The sequence below is a fragment of the Pseudophryne corroboree genome, chromosome 3 (assembly GCF_028390025.1).
Source record: "Pseudophryne corroboree isolate aPseCor3 chromosome 3, aPseCor3.hap2, whole genome shotgun sequence".
Lineage (NCBI taxonomy): Eukaryota > Metazoa > Chordata > Amphibia > Anura > Myobatrachidae > Pseudophryne > Pseudophryne corroboree.
Genome location: NC_086446.1, coordinates 339,800,107 through 339,817,936, shown reverse-complemented (window position 1 = coordinate 339,817,936; position 17,830 = coordinate 339,800,107). Strand labels below are relative to the sequence as shown.

Sequence of the window (17,830 nt, the reverse complement as noted above, 5' to 3'; positions counted from 1 at the left end):
TAGAGATTCAGATTTTTTAGGTTTAGGATCGGTCTGACCGAGCCGTCCGGCTTCGGAACTAGAAAGAGGCTTGAATAAAACCCCTCCCCTTGTTGTGACAAAGATACCAGGACTATGACCTGATCCTGACATAATTTTTGAATTGCCGCTGTTACTGCCTCTCGTACTGGAACAGAAGCTGGCACGGTCGATTTGAAAAACCGGCATGGGGGAACGTCTTGAAACTCCAGCTTGTACCCCTGGGATACTATCTGCAAAACCCAGGGGTCCAGGCCAGACTGAATCCAACCTTGGCTGAACCGTTTGAGACGTGCCCCCACCCGAGCGGCCTCCCGCAAGTGAGCCCCAGCGTCATGCTGTAGATTTGGCAGAAGTAGGGGTTGACTTCTGCTCCTGGGATCCTGAAGCTGCTGTGGACTTCTTTCCCTTTCCTCTTCCCCTACCTGCAAAGAAGGGGGAACCTTTTGCCTTTTTGTATTTATTGGGCCGAAAGGACTGCATGTGACAGTGATATGTCTTTTTTGCCGGTGCAGGAGCAGAAGGCAAAAAAGTCGACTTACCTGCGGTAGCCGCCGAGACTAACGCATCCAGTCCATCACCAAATAAGGCCTCACCCTTTATATGGGAGAGCCTCCATATTCCGCTTGGAATCCGCATCCGCGTTCCACTGGCGAATCCACAACACCCGCCAAGCCGATACTGCCATGGTAGCGGCTGTTGAACCCAAGAGTCCAATATCTTTCATCGCCTCTAGCATGTGTGCGGCAGCATCTTTTATATTCTCTAACTTAAGGAGTATCTCATCTTTATCAATTGTGTCAATTTCCGATGACAGGCTTTCTGACCATTTTTCAATAGCACGACTCACCCACGCGCAAGCAATTGTGGGCCTGAGCAGCGTACCATTGGCAACATAAATGGATTTCAATGTAGTCTCCATTTTGCGGTCTGCTTGCTCCTTTAGTGAAGCCGTGCCAGGTGCAGGGAGAATAACCTACTTTGTCAACCTGGACAGTGCACTGTCTAACACGGGGTGACTCCCATTTTTTTCTGTCCTCTACAGGGAAAGGATAAGCTATCTGAATCCTCTTGGGAATACGAAATTTATTTTCGGGATTCACCCACACCCCTTCAAAGAGAGTATTCAGCTCGTGGGAAGGAGGGAAAGTGACCTTACATCTCTTTTCTTTATAGAAATAGGCCTTCTCCTGAGGTACAGGAGTGGCTTCCGTGACTTCCAGAACCTCCCTTATAGCCACAATCATATATTGTATATTTTTTGCCAATTTATGATCTATTTCCCTGGAGTCACTATCGTCGACACAGGAATCAGTGTCCGTGTCGGTATCAGTATTCACAATATTTGCAAACGGTCTCTTATGTGACCCAGAGGGGTCGCCTGCGGATGGAAGAACAGAACCCTGAAATATCACATCTTCCACAGATTTTCTCCAGCATTCTGCATGAGATTCAGACTTATCTAATCTCTTATTGATATGATGCATACTATCACGTATTTCTTTCACCCAAGCAGGCTCTTGGTGTGTCGGCAGCGCCACCACATTACAACTCTGTGTCCCTAAAATGGCTTCCTCCGGGGAAGAACTCCCTGCCTCCCTGCAGACATGTCACATTCGTGCACAACACCCACACAGACACACTGGGACTTATAGGGGACAGACCCACAGTAAAATCTGTCAGAGGGACACAGTTTAGGAGCAGCCAGTTCACAACCCCAGTGCCAGTATCTAATGCCTGTGAACACAAAATGCCCACTGACATGCAGCGCTGTTTTACACAGTAAACACACTTGTAAAGCACCAAATTCGCTTGTGCCCCCCCCCGTTTTACACCCTGATACTTGTAGTCAGAAGTGGAGGAGGACCAGCGATGTCTCTGCAGCCTGAGGAGAGAGAGAGAGAATGCCGCTGAACAGTGTGCTGGCTGCCTGAGGAAGAAGCTCCGCCCCCGCAATGGCGCATTTTTACCTCATAGATTTTACATAATATTTATACTGGCGGGGGTAGGATTGTGCCTGGGCATCTTATGCCCCCTTTTAGCCAGTTTATTTAGGTATTTTGCTGCCCAGGGCACCCCCCCCCTGCAGTGCCTTTGTGTGTGGGCAGCAATGGCGCGCTGCGCTCCCGCCAGCCGCACGGTACCTCAGCCGTCACTTTACTTGATTGAAGATCTATCTTCTTACACTCACCTGTCTTCTGACTTCTGGCTCTGTGAGGGGGGTGACGGCGCGCTGTGGGAGTGAGCATCTAGACACGGCTAGCGTTCAGTGCCCTTCAGGAGCTAATGGTGTCCTGTCAGCCAGAAGCAGAGCCATGAAACTCTTCAGGAAGTTGGTTCCTACTTCTGCCCCCTCAGTCCCACGAAGCAGGGAGACTGTTGCCAGCAGTTCTCCCTGAAAATAAAAAACCTAACATAAGTCTTTTCAGAGAAACTCAGTAGAGCTCCCCTGGAGTGCATCCAGTCAGCCTGGGCACATTTCTAAAACTGAGGACTGGAGGAGGGGCATAGAGGGAGGAGCCAGTTCACACCCATTGAAAAGTCTTAAGAGTGCCCATGGCTCCTGCGGAACCGTCTATACCCCATGGTCATAAAGTGAACCCCAGCATCCTCTAAGACGTATGAGAAAATGGATAATTTCCACTTATTTTATAAACATATTTTTTATGACCATCATCACCAGATGAAATATTTTATACATCTTTACAGTTCATCAGGAAGATAAACAGCCCTATATTGATTAATTCATGTGGATTCTACAGGTTTGAGTAATTTGTATGAAAGCCAAGGGCGTAGCTACCATAGGTGCAGGCAGTGCAGCTGCTATGGGGCCCAGAGCTAAGAAGGGCCCACTTTCCCTGTCAAAGTTACATATGTTATATAACTTTTTTGCGTGGTACGTAGGGGTACTTTCAAACTTTTTCATTGGGGCCTGCAATATATCTAGGTATGCCCCTGGTGGTCCTGCTTATTGTAGTGTGGTATAAAATTAACTGGAGGGCATTTTAATTATAATATGAACCGGGGCACTGTAATGAGGCACAATATGAACGGGGAGCACTATATATCATAATGTGAATTGGGGGTACTGTGTGGCATAATGTGTACTGGAAGCTCTGAAATGTGACATAGGGTGAACTTAAAGCACTACTGTGATTCATAAGAGAAAATAAGATTTTAAACCTACCGGTAAATCTTTTTCTCGTAGTCCGTAGAGGATGCTGGGACTCCGTAAGGACCATGGGGATAGACGGGCTCCGCAGGAGACATGGGCACTTTAAGAAAGACTTTGGATCTGGGTGTGCACTGGCTCCTCCCTCTATGCCCCTCCTCCAGACCTCAGTTAGAGAAACTGTGCCCAGAGGAGACGGACAGTACGAGGAAAGGATTTTTGTTGATCCAAGGGCAAGATTCATACCAGCCACACCAATCACACCGTATAACTTGTGATATACTAACCAGTTAACAGTATGAAAACAACATAGCATCAGTCCAAGACCGATGAAAACTATAACATAACCCTTATGTAAGCAAAACTATATACAAGTCTTGCAGAAGAAGTCCGCACTTGGGACGGGCGCCCAGCATCCTCTACGGACTACGAGAAAAAGATTTACCGGTAGGTTTAAAATCTTATTTTCTCTAACGTCCTAGAGGATGCTGGGGCTCCGTAAGGACCATGGGGATTATACCAAAGCTCCCAAACGGGCGGGAGAGTGCGGATGACTCTGCAGCACCGATTGAGCAAACAGGAGCTCCTCCTCAGCCAGGGTATCAAACTTATAGAACTTTGCAAAGGTGTTTGACACCGACCAAGTAGCAGCTCGGCACAGCTGTAGTGCCGAGACCCCTCGAGCAGCCGCACAAGACGAGCCCACCTTCCTAGTGGAATGGGCCTTAACCAATTTTGGTAACGGCAATCCTGCCGTAGAATGCGCCTGCTGAATCGTGTTACAGATCCAGCGAGCAATAGTCTGCTTTGAAGCAGGGCCGCCGACCTTGTTGGCTGCATACAGGACAAACAGTGCTTCTGTTTTTCTGATCCTAGCCGTTCTGGCCATGTAAATTTTCAAAGCCCTGACCACATCAAGGGACTCGGAATCCTCCAAGTCACGTGTAGTGTCAAAGTCAGAAAAATATCCCTATACACGCTGCCATATTTGCACCTCACGCTGGTCCGCGCTGCGCATGCGTGCGCTTTCCCGTGATAGCGCATACCCGCTGATGCGTGCACCCGCTCGCATCGGTATGCGTATTTACGGTAAGGAGTATGTAGTCGTAGCGTGCGACCCAATCGTTACATATTTTCACAATTAATGTAGTTTGTAGACCATGGTCCCTTTGATAGATTCTGAAAGTTTGGTTAATATAGAATGTCCCTGAACGGAGGAATCCCTCTTTGTATTGTAGGAAGGGTCTAACAGGAATCATACAGCAGTGTTTGGTACCCATCGGAAGGGTATTTAAATAGCAATATTCCGGTGTTGGTTTGGAGCGTATTAATCGCTCGTGCGAATAGTTATGGACATAAGAAGTTATGTCCATTTATTATTATTTGTTCTTACTTAGTCATGCACCTGAACAGTGGAGACAGGTATCAGTGGGTCTCAAATGGCTCTTTGACCTCAGAGATCCCCCAAACAATAGTTTGCATGTTGGGAGGGCCTCATAACTTTACATGCATAAGGTAAGCACCGGAATAGTAATTGAAGATCAATTGTACTCCAAATCAGTATCTTTCCCGCAGACGGAGTACAATAGTCTTTAATTACACTGAGCTTTGAGACTCAATGAGGAGGGCCAACACCTGTGTTTACAAATGGGGCTGGATTTGTATACAGGAGAATGAGGGCTGAGATGTCATTGTCTCAACTGAAAGTGGACATCATGAATATAGAACAGAACCCAGACAGGATTCTGTTTTGTATTCGCCAAACAATAGCTCTCCAGAAGACAGGAATGTGTTAGTTATCACCCATGGTTTTGCATAACCAAGACCACTGATACAGCCCACCTGTATGAATCAACCTATGACCTTTGTTATAATGCGAAGCCGAATTCCTGCGTCCAATGGACAATGAGATTGTAGGGACCATTAGATTGCATTGTGTGAGTAGCATAAAAGACGGGCCTGTGGCATCCAGCTTTCACTTCTCATCAAACGGTTCTCATTGCTGATAATCGGGAAGCTGGCTGTCCAGAAGCGCTTGCAATCGTTACCCTTGTGCGTAAGTTTCTCTCCGTAATCATTGTCTTTCTGTGAGCCATTTCTCTCATCTCTCTCCCTATCTCTCTCTCTCTCTGTCTCTCTCCATCTCTCTCTCTCTCTCTCTCTCCGTCTCTCTCTCTCCCTTCTCTTTTCTCCCATATCTCCCCTTGACTAGTATTGTATTGTATTAGATTGGTATTGTATTGTATTTCTAGTGTAGCTATTTTGGTTAGGAAGTCTCTGTTATATTGTAGTGTATCATTTGTACTGTGATTCCTTTTTGCAAGTATATTAGTTATAATACATATAATAGGCTTTGGACCCTAACCTGTGTATTTCCTATAGTTTTAAGTGTTCACTTGAGCGTCGGTGACGCTCAAGCAGCTTTGTAGTTAGTCAGGTTACACAAGGTTGCACTTACACCCTGTATTCACATTAAGGTATTCTGTGTATTTCATTGTCAAAGATATAGATATCAAGGTTTAGCGTTGTGAGCGTCTGCGCCGCTGGTGACCTCCTCGTGGTCTCAAGCGTCCGCTACGCCATAGCGAAGCATTACGTTTGTCTATAGCCAATAGCGTGCCTGCCTGTGATCATTTACTCGTGAGTAAACGTGACGCCTGAGCGTCTCGATCACGGCTAAGCGATCGATACGCAAATAGCGTACCTTTACGGTACTTCTCACGCATTCAGCGTACAGTGTTCTTAGACCTCATAAAGGGTTGTTTATACGATAAAGCAATCCAGCAGGCTTTGTCAGTAGCCACAGGCACAACAATAGGTTGGTTCATATGAAAGGATGAGACCACCTCAGGTAGGAATTGAGGACGGGTCCGCAATTCCGCTCTATCCATATGGAAAACCAGATAGGGGCTTTTATGTGATAAAGCCGCTAATTCCGAAACTCGCCTAGCCGAAGCCAAGGCTAACAACATGACCACCTTCCAAGTGAGATATTTCAACTCTACTGTTCTAAGTGGTTCAAACCAATGTGACTTAAGGAAACTTAACACCACGTTAAGGTCCCAAGGCGCCACCGGAGGTACAAAAGGAGGCTGAATATGCAGTACTCCCTTCACAAAAGTCTGTACTTCAGGTAGAGAGGCCAATTCCTTTTGAAAGAAAATGGATAAGGCCGAAATCTGAACTTTAATGGAGCCTGATTTTAGGCCCAAATTCACTCCAGTTTGTAGGAAGTGAAGAAAACGGCCTAGATGGAATTCTTCCGTAGGAGCATTCCTGGCCTCACACCAAGAAACATATTTTCGCCATATTTGGTGATAATGTCTAGATGTCACGTCCTTCCTAGCCTTTATTAGCGTAGGAATGACCTCATCCGGAATACCTTTTTCCGCTAGGATCCGGCGTTCAACCGCCATGCCGTCAAACGCAGCTGCGGTAAGTCTTGGAACAGACAGGGACCCTGTTGCAACAGGTCCTGTCTTAGAGGAAGAGGCCACGGATCTTCTGTGAGCATTTCCTGCAGATCCGGATACCAGGTCCTTCGTGGCCAATCGGGAACAATGAGTATTGTTCTCATTCCTCTTTTTCTTATTATTCGCAACACCTTGGGTATGAGAGGAAGAGGAGGAAATACATAGACCGACTGGAACACCTACGGTGTCACTAGGGCGTCCACAGCTACCGCCTGAGGATCTCTTGACCTGGCGCAATACCTTTGTAGCTTTTTGTTGAGACGGGACGCCATCATGTCTATTTGGGGCAGTCCCCACCGACTTGCAATCTGTGCGAAGACTTCCTGATGAAGTCCCCACTCTCCCGGATGCAGGTCGTGTCTGCTGAGGAAGTCTGCTTCCCAGTTGTCCACTCCCGGAATGAACACTGCTGACAGTGCGCTTACATGATTCTCCGCCCAGCGAAGAATTCTGGTGGCTTCCGCCATCGCCACTCTGCTCCTTGTGCCGCCCTGGCGGTTTACATGAGCTACTGCGGTGACGTTGTCTGACTGGATCAGAACTGGTCGGTCGCGAAGTAAGGTCTCCGCTTGACGTAGGGCGTTGTATATGGCCCTTAGTTCCAGGATGTTGATGTGAAGACAAGTCTCTTGACCAAAGGCCTGGGAAATTTCTTCCCTGTGTGACTGCTCCCCAACCTCGGAGGCTCGCGTCCGTGGTCACCAGGATCCAATCCTGAATGCCGAACCTGCGGCCCTCTAGAAGGTGAGCACTCTGCAGCCACCACAGGAGAGATAACCTGCCCCTGGGGGACAGGGTGATCCGCTGATGCATTTGCAGATGTGACCCGGACCATTTGTCCAATAGGTCCCATTGGAAAGTCCTTGCATTGAACCTGCCGAAGGGAATGGCTTCGTACGTCGCCACCATTTTTCCCAGGACTTGCGTGCAATGATGTACTGACACTTGTTTTGGCTTCAACAGGTTCTTGACTAGAGTCATGAGTTCCTGCGCTTTTTCTATCGGAAGAAAATCCCTTTTCTGGTCTGTGTCCAGAATCATGCCCAAGAAGGGCAGACGAGTCGTAGGATTCAGCTGCGACTTTGGAATATTGAGAATCCAGCCGTGTGGCTGTAACACCTTCAGTGAAAGTGATACGCTGTTCAGCAACTTCTCCCGTGATCTCGCTTTTATGAGGAGATCGTCCAAGTACGGGATAATTGTGATACCCAGCTTGCGCAGGAGCACCATAATTTCCGCCATTACCTTGGTGAAAATTCTCGGGGCCGTGGAAAGCCCAAACGGCAACGTCTGAAATTGGTAATGACAATCCTGTACCGCAAATCTCAGGTACGCCTGATGAGGAGGATATATGGGAACATGCAGGTATGCATCCTTTATGTCCAGAGATACCATAAAATCCCCCCCTTCCAGACTGGCGATGACCGCTCTGAGCGATTCCATTTTGAATTTGAACCGTTTTAAGTAAAGGTTCAGGGATTTTAAATTCAAAATGGGTCTGACCGAACCGTCCGGTTTCGAGACCACAAACAGAGTTGAGTAGTACCCCTTCCCTCTTTGAAGCAGGGGAACCTCGACCACCACTTGTTGAAGACACAATTTGTGAATCGCATGTAACACTATCTCCCTTTCCAGGGGAGAAGTCGGTAGCGCCGATTTGAAAAACCGGCGAGGAGGCACCTCTTCGAATTCCAGCTTGTATCCCTGGGAAACAATTTCTATTGCCCAGGGATCCACCTGTGAGTGAACCCAGATGTGGCTGAAAAGTCGAAGACGTGCCCCCACTGGAGCGGACTCCCTCAAGGGAGCCCCAGCGTCATGCGGTGGATTTTGCAGAGGCCGGGGAGGACTTCTGTTCCTGGGAACTAGCTGTGTTGTGCAGCTTTTTCCCTCTGCCCTTACCTCTGGCAAGAAAGGACGATCCACGTACTCTTTTGCTTTTATTTGAACGAAAGGACTGCATTTGATAATGAGGCGCTTTCTTAGATTGTGAGGGAATATAAGGCAAAAAATTCGATTTACCTGCCGTAGCTGTGGAGTCGAGGTCCGAGAGGCCCTCTCCAAACAATTCCTCACCCTTGTAAGGCAAAAACTCCATATGCCTCTTTGAGTCGGCATCACCTGACCACTGTCGGGTCCATAAGACTCGCCTAGCAGAAATAGACATAGCGTTTATTCTGGAACCCAGTAAACTAATGTCTCTTTGAGCATCCCTCATATATAAGACAGCATCTTTTATATGCCCTAGGGTCATTAAAATGGTATCCTTATCAAGGGTCTCAATATCCGCTGATAAGGAATCTGTCCATGCTGCTACAGCACTACAAACCCAGGCCGACGCAATTGCCGGTCTGAGTAACGTATCAGAATGTGTGTAAATGGACTTCAAGGTAACCTCCTGCTTGCGGTCAGTAGGATCCTTGAGGGTAGCCGTATCTTGGGATGGGAGCGCTATCTTTTTTGATAAGCGTGTCAAAGCCTTGTCTACCCTAGGGGAGGATTCCCACCGTATTCTGTCGGGAAAAGGATACACTATAAGAATCCTTTTGGGAATCTGCAGTTTTTTGTCTGGAGTTTCCCACGCTTTTTCGCATAATTCGTTCAGCTCATGTGAGGAGGGAAAGGTGACCTCAGGTTTCTTTCCCTTATACATGTGTGCCCTCGTGTCAGGGACAGGGGGTTCCTCTGTGATATGCAAAACATCTTTTATTGCAATAATCATATATCGAATACATTTAGCCACTTTTGGCTGTAATTTTGCATCATCGTAGTCGACACTGGAGTCTGAATCCGTGTCGGTATCTGTGTCTACTATTTGGGATAGTGGGCGCTTCTGAGACCCCGAAGGTCCCGGCGACATTGGGACAGACATGGGTTGACTCCCTGACTGTACCCTAGCTTCAGCTTTGTCTAATCTTTTGTGCAATAAATTAACATTAGCACTTATTTATTTATTTATTTATTTAACAACAGTTTCTTATATAGCGCAGCATATTCCGTTGCGCTTTACAATTAGGACAACAGTAATATAACAAAACTGGGTAAAAACAGACAGACAGAGGTAGGAAGGCCCTGCTCGCAAGCTTACAATCTTAAAACATTCCACATATCCATCCAGTCAGGTGTCGGCGCTGCCGACGGAGACCTTACATTCATACACTCCCCCTCCTCCTTAGGTGAGCCGTCAACCTCAGACATGTCGACACACTCCTACCGACACACCACACACACACACACACACACACACACACACACACACAGGGAAGCTCTTTTCTGAAGACAGGTTCCCCATCAGGCCCTTTGGAGAGACAGAGAGAGAGTATGCCAGCACACACCCCAGCGCTATATGACCCAGGAAAAAACACAGAATGTTTACCCAGTAGCGCTTTTCAAGTATGTATATGCGCCAATTATGTGCCCCCCCCCCCCCCTCTACTTTAAAACCCTCTTTCACCGTGGTATCAAGCAGGGGAGAGTCCGGGGAGCTTCCTCTCAGCTGTGCTGTGGAGAAAAATGGCGCTGGTGAGTGCTGAGGGAGAAGCCCCGCCCCCTCGGCGGCGGGCTTCTGTCCCGCTCAAAATTCTTAAAAACATGGCGGCGGCTCTTTATATACATGTACAGTGCCCAGCTGTACATGTATATATATATACTTGGAAAAAGCAAATAAGATCAGAGCAACCATAGGTGGTAAAATACTTTAAGAGACTAAGAAAAATTCTTATAAAACAATGAGGGGTTTATTTACAACGAACGTTTGAGACAATTGAACATATAAAATATAAAAACATAGAAAGAGAGGGCAACATGCATAAAATGCTGTTTTTTTTATTTACTTGCTCCTAGCTAGGTGCATATTGTTATGCGGGGCGGTGTCTCCCCAACCTCTGGACCCTCTCTTCCATCGCCCAGATCCTATATTACAGTCATACCACACTGGATATGCCCAAATCCGTCTGATCTTGGAAGCCAAGCAGTGTTGGCCCGGCCAGTACTGGGTAAGGTAACTTCCCAAGAAGACCGGGTGCTGTAACAATAACTGGATCAGGGGCGTGCTATTTCCATTTCTATATTCTGACCAATTAAAATCACTCCTTTATATATGACGTTATCCACCTATGTATAATTAGTACAAACATGATATTGATTGCCACACCCACTCCCTAATATATTAACTCTATGTTTAACCACTATATCTCAAATCAAATCCCTTGTTGCCTCTTAGATGTACAATTCTATAGGGGTGTCATTCTCATATGATTTGCACTGTGTGTATATATCTATCAGATCCAGGATATGAACCACACACAGTATAACATATTTAGTACATAGTACTCTGAAGATCTTGTATATATAGTATGGAATACACATAACTACTGAACTGTATATAAGCACTGATTCCGCTCTTATGTTTTATTTACATGTGCGGTTTTCCGGTGTGGAGACAATGGGAACATGCCTCACCCATCTAACTGAATGAATACTTTCTATGAAAAGATGGCCGCCGGCACCCGCTTCCATTACAAACAACTGTCCCGCCGTATGGACTCTAAAAAGATGGCCGCCGCACTTTCCTGTATATCAGCCGGCGCATGCGCAGAAGGAAACCGCGGACACCGGAAGTGGGGCGGAAATGACGCGATTAGTGTCTTTTACCGGAAATAACGATCCTAACAGACTTTAAAGTTTTCTAAAGACTCCCTGCATATTTTACAAGCGCAAACCAAGCGCTTTAATACATCTAATGCCTCCCTCACCATTAGTTATAATCTATATGTAATTTTGAATCCTGTTTTCTAAATATCAATTAATCACAGGAAGTGATGTCACTAACCACTTCCACATCCATATGGGTATATATAGATGATGTGTCCCACTTGGCTCATTACCCCTTGATGAAATCAGACCAGACGAAACGCGTTGGGTGATTCCTGCTACTATTGAAATCCTCAGTTAAGCTGCTTTTTCTTTATACAGAACTTTTTATCTATTTATATCTCTATACATAACTTTAGACATATAATTGTCTCTAGAGCTTCTCATTTTTTAAATACATATATTTTTAGCACTATTTTTTATTGCTGTCTTTTATATGTCCTATGGAAAGTTGTTTTTTAAAAAAATATTTTTGCAACCGTTTTTAAAAAAAAACAGCATTTTATGCATAAAAGAAAGGTAGGATAGAACCTGCTGTTGGCGCAAAGTTAGGATGATGATTGTATTTCACCGTAGGATCACTGTCCAAAAATGTAGGTGAGGAAGTCCGTTGCTGCTCCCAAAAAGTGTTCCTCGTGGGAAATGTTTTCAGTCGATGTTACATGTGGAGAGAACACAAATGGTATACAAGGGTTCAATGGGATTTCCCCAATAAAGTTAATTCAAATGAGGGTGACTTCTCCCCGGACTCTGTGAACTATGGTAAAACGGGGAAGTGAGAAGGTATCCGTAGGGGTTCACCCTGGTGTTTCAAGATAGGCGTGGCTCCTCACATGTGTGCTTACTTTCATACATATGGAGAAAGCCTATAAAGGTTTCTTTAAAGCCTCTAAATCAATACTCCTGGTGTTAAAAATGGGTGTACCCCAAATATTCACATGTAGATACTTCTAGAAGATGCTCACATCCATGCTTACTTCAACAGGCGCCGTACTTTCATGTAACGGTATCTTTAATTCAGCGGGCTGGATGATCGTCCTCGTTCACTCCCTTACTTCGTATTTAGGCTCGGTCGTTTTCCTGCTGATGGAAATGGTTGGAGTGGTACCTCAAATCCTCACATGCTCCACCAACGCGTTTCGACTAATTAGTCTTTTTCAAGGTCTAAAAAGACTAATTAGTCGAAACGCGTTGGTGGAGCATGTGAGGATTTGAGGTACCACTCCAACCATTTCCATCAGCAGGAAAACGACCGAGCCTAAATACGAAGTAAGGGAGTGAACGAGGACGATCATCCAGCCAGCTGAATTAAAGATACCGTTACATGAAAGTACGGCGCCTGTTGAAGTAAGCATGGATGTGAGCATCTTCTAGAAGTATCTACATGTGAATATTTGGGGTACACCCATTTTTAACACCAGGAGTATTGATTTAGAGGCTTTAAAGAAACCTTTATAGGCTTTCTCCATATGTATGAAAGTAAGCACACATGTGAGGAGCCACGCCTATCTTGAAACACCAGGGTGAACCCCTACGGATACCTTCTCACTTCCCCGTTTCACCATAGTTCACAGAGTCCGGGGAGAAGTCACCCTCATTTGAATTAACTTTATTGTGGAAATCCCATTGAACCCTTGTATACCATTTGTGTTCTCTCCACATGTAACATCGACTGAAAACATTTCCCACGAGGAACACTTTTTGGGAGCAGCAACGGACTTCCTCACCTACATTTTTGGACAGTGATCCTACGGTGAAATACAATCATCCTAACTTTGCGCCAACAGCAGGTTCTATCCTACCTTTCTTTTGTGTATATAGTCTTCTACAGGTGTGTGGTGACACATCAGGATAGGACCTTACACTGGGCAGCAAAGAGAGTGCGCAGGAACATACCTTACTTTTCCATTTTCAATAAACAGCATTTTATGCATGTTGCCCTCTCTTTCTATGTTTTTATATTTTATATGTTCAATTGTCTCAAACGTTCGTTGTAAATAAACCCCTCATTGTTTTAGAAGAATTTTTCTTAGTCTCTTAAAGTATTTTACCACCTATGGTCGCTCTGATCTTATTTGCTTTTTCCAATTTTTACCCATCCTGCACACGTACAAGTGCAGGTTTTACTTAAGATCTAGCAGACGCCCCATAAAGAAAGGGGAGTGGCATATAGGGACTAGGTATTCTACTGGGGTATAATCGACGTACTGTGAAAAATTACTGTCTACTGCATTTTTGGCACTGTTAGCTCACCCTATACATGTATATATATACATTTGCCACAGGAGAGGTTTTTATTGCTGCCCAGGGCGTTCCCCCTGCGCCCTGCACCATTACAGTGACCGATGTGTGTGAGGTGAATGGGAGCAATGGCGCACAGCTTCACTGCTGTGCGTTACCTCTATGAAGATCAAGCTGTCTTCTGCCGCCTCTGAAGTCTTTTCCTCTCATACTCACCAGGCTTCTATCTTCCGGCTCTGCGAGGAGGACGGTGGCGCGGCTCTGGGACGGACGGCGAGGGTGAGATCTGCGTACCGATCCCTCTGGAGCTAATGGTGTCCAGTAGCCTAAGAAACAGAGCCCTGAAACTCAGAGAAGTGGGTCTGTTTCTCTCTCCTCAGTCCCTCGATGCAGGGAGTCTGTTGCCAGCAGGCTCCCTGAACATAAATAACCTAACCAAAATACTTTCTTTACAGGAAACTCAGGAGAGCTCCCTGAAATGCACCCAGTCTCCACTGGGCACAGTATCAAACTGAGGTCTGGAGGAGGGGCATAGAGGGAGGAGCCAGTGCACACCCAGATCCAAAGTCTTTCTTAAAGTGCCCATGTCTCCTGTGGAGCCCGTTTATCCCCATGGTCCTTACGGAGTCCCAGCATCCTCTAGGACGTTAGAGAAACTAGGGCACTACTATGGGGCATAACATTAAATAAGGCTCTACTATGGTTCAGAAAATTAACTAGGGCACTATTATAGGGCATAAAATTAACAACTGCTGCAGAGACGTGTCTCTCTAAAAGCATTGGGACTGGGGCCCCTTCAAAATGTTGCTATAGGGTCCACAAAGTTCTGGCTACGCCCCTGATCAGAGCCCTTTGGGGACAGAAATATAACGTTCGTCTGTAACATGAGTCACTTGTCAAAATTGTTATTAAGTATAGTTTTTTTCTGTTTCACAGTTTTTATTGCGACATTGTCAAAGAACCACATAATAAAAACAGAACATCGTACAACGTATAAGTCATCTGTAAGACTCTTCAGCAAAAACCACACAGTAATACCAACAATTCAATGTCAACAAACAAAATAATTTTTTTATTTAAGTTGAAAGAACAGATAGAAGCAGGAATAGAGTAAGAACGGGTCAGGGAGTAGGGAAAAGAATGGGGAGAAGGAGAACGGGAGGCTTAGGGGGAACACATACTATTAAGCACCAGAGTCCACATGACGTCAGTCACAGAGAAGACACTAAAGCATCTTCCAACAATGACAAGATATAACATAAATGAAGAGTAAGACAAAGGTCAATAAGGGTGTATGAATCGAGCACAAGGACTAGGAGAAAAAAATATAGGCCTATAGATCTAAGAAAATAGCTATCAGTTGAGAAAGAGGAAATTAAATAACTCCACCTAGGTGATTTTGCGCAACAAGAACCAAGTGGTGGAATCAAACACTTTCACAATTTGCATTCGAGTCGTATCAGGCAGGGTCACAATATATGGGTCCCATTTCTTGGAAAAGCGTTGAACCCCTTTCTCTAAATCAGAAAAAGTATCTCTAAGGTCATAATAAAGTATATCAAGGAGAATAGCTTTAACATCACTAATCAAGGGTGCAGATTTATCTAGCCATTTGCGAAGAATAGTCTTTTTGGCTACTGTGACTATTAGCGTCAGGAGGGGGAGGAGGTTAGTTATATTAGATTCAGTTTGGTAAAGTTGGCAAACAATAGTGGAATGGGGTGGAATGATAACTGTAGATTGAAGGACTGGTTAATCAATAGTAAAATCTTATTCCAGAATCGACGGATCTTAGGGCCACACGTTATGAACAAAATCAGTGCGCGAGGCATTGCACTTCGGACAATGACCCGTTTCCTCCGAAAACATGTGACTTCTTTGAGTTTTTGACGAATAAACCCTGTAAATAAATTTATAATGCACCTCTTGCATCATAGAGGAACCTACAGCTGTCAATATTTTGGTAATCGGAGCAATAATAACTTGAAGGTCAGTAAGCTCAGGAATATCTCTGGCCCAATTTAAATAAGTAGGACCCCATAATTTGGACAGATAACTAGCTAGCAAATGGGAGTATAAAAGCCGGATTCAAAATGTGTTTGTGCGCAAATAATGGAGTAGAGAGTCAAGTTTATTTGCAGTAACGGAGGTCGGAGCAAACATAGAGTGAGGTTTAGAGGATGCGTAATGTCGTAGCTGTAAATGCATATAAAATTGGGAATTTGAAAGGCAAAATTTCTCTTATAATTGTTGGAAGGAGAGTATATGGCCTCTGGGATCGAAGAAATCACAAATAGCTCTGATGCCTTTACAAGCCCAGTCAGAAAACCTCCTATTGTGTAGCGATGGTAAGAATTATGGATTTCCCCAGATAGGGATATAGGGTAAGGTGGTGTAGCCTCGACCTAGTCTCCTATTAATTGTTATCCAAGCGGAGTAAGTATCTTTAAAGAAAGGATGATTTATAATATGAGGAGGGATACATTTTCTGCGAAGATGTAAGAAAGCTGCTGGGGCGTACTGCGAGAATAAGGCCTCATCAAGAGGAGTATTCGTAAAATGGTTATGATTTAGAAGCCAATCTGTGATATAACGAAAGAAAGCCGCAAATTAAAATTCTTTAATGTCGGGTAGGGCCATGCCACCTAGGGCTTTTGGTTGGACCAAATGGAAACGGGAAATTTTCGTTTTTTTCGATTGCCATATAAATTTTATAAACGCTTTAGTACATACTGCAATATCAACTTTGGACATGGCAATTGGGTGCATCTGTATGTAAAAGGAGAGTTTGAGGAATACCAAATTTTTAATAAGCCTAAGAGTGACAGAGGTAGATGCATCCAATTTTGTAGTTGGGTTAAAATGGATCGAATAATTGGAGAAAAATGTAGGTCATATAGGAGTTGAATCTTAGCGGGAATATGTATTCCTAGGTATTTTAAAGAATTGTGGGAGATACGAAATTGCGATAACGCAGGCAAAGAAAGAAGGGCAGTGCAAGACTGAGACAACAATAGAATTTCGGATTTCTGGATATTAACACAGTATCCTGCAAACGAGCTGAATAACGTGATAATCTCCATTATAGCCGGGATGGACACAGCTGGGTTGGAAAGAAATAGCATCATATCATCGGCAAAAAGCAATAATTTTAATTCTGAGGACCCCAGCTTAATACCAGTGTATGTAGAGAGATTATGTAGTGCTACAGCCAATGGCTCTAAAGCCACTGCAAATAACAACGGGGAGAGGGGGCACCCCTGTCTAGTCCCACGTTGAATAATAAACGGAGGGGTTAAAAATCCATTTGTGAGGAAGGTGAGGTGTATAATGCACAAATTAAGTCAATGTATAGTTGAGGGAAACCAAATTTACGGAGAGAGTCATAGAGGTGATCCCAGGTCACCAGGTCAAAAGCTTTTTCCGCATCTAGCGATAGTAGGAGACTGGGATCACTTCCAGGAGAGCTCCCAGTATGGACGACCGCAGCTAGAACTTTACAAATATTTGTGACAGAATGCCTTCCCTATATAAAGCCAGATTGATCAGTGTGAATTACATTGGGGATAATGAGCTTCAAACGATCAGCTAAAATTTTAGTAAAATACTTATAGTCTGTATTAAGTATAGAAATTGGCCTATATGAGGAAGGCAATGTGATATCACGGCCAGGTTTAGGGAGCATTTTAATAAAGTCTGAATTAAAACGCAGGGGTGAGGAATGAGCCTTAATTATGGAATCATTAAAAGTTAGTAAGCGGGGATTGAAGTTGGGGGAGAAGGATTTTATAGAATTCTGAGGTAAGGCCATCTGGACCAGGCGCTTTAAGGGGTTTTGCCCCTTTAATAACCTTTGCAACTTCTTCCGCAGAAGTGGGGGTCAGGAGGGACTCGCAGTGAGCTGAAGAAATTTGAGGTAGTGATAAGTCTGTCCAAAATCTGTCTTTACTAAAAAGGTCAGTGTCCTCCTGAGAGTAAATGTCTTGTAGGAAATTTTTAAAAGTGTAAGAGATTACATCTTCTTGTGATGATAGGGTTCCTTGTGTTGTTTTCAGTGTATGTACCTCACCTGACTGTCGGGAGCCGCGGATCAGATTAGAAAGAAGACAACCTGATTTATTATATTTGTGGAACAGATAACATCCCTTGTTACTATATTGATCACCAAGCTGTGTAAGAATGTTGTCGTAATGAGACTTAGCAGTTTTATAAGCTTGGACATTAGCTGGGGAGGAGCGTGTTTGCATCGCTTGGTAGAAGTCTGTTACAGTTA

The 17,830-nt window shown here is 44.8% G+C and overlaps 1 protein-coding gene and 1 pseudogene across 2 annotated transcripts in view; one reads left to right on the top strand and one right to left on the bottom strand.

Annotated features, from left to right (window-relative positions):
* COPZ2 (COPI coat complex subunit zeta 2) overlaps positions 1-17,830 on the bottom strand; it is a 324,698-nt gene that overhangs the window by 75,734 nt on the left and 231,134 nt on the right. The gene's annotated exons all lie outside the window — the stretch shown is intronic.
* Positions 10,579-10,696, top strand: LOC134898103 (5S ribosomal RNA; annotated as a pseudogene).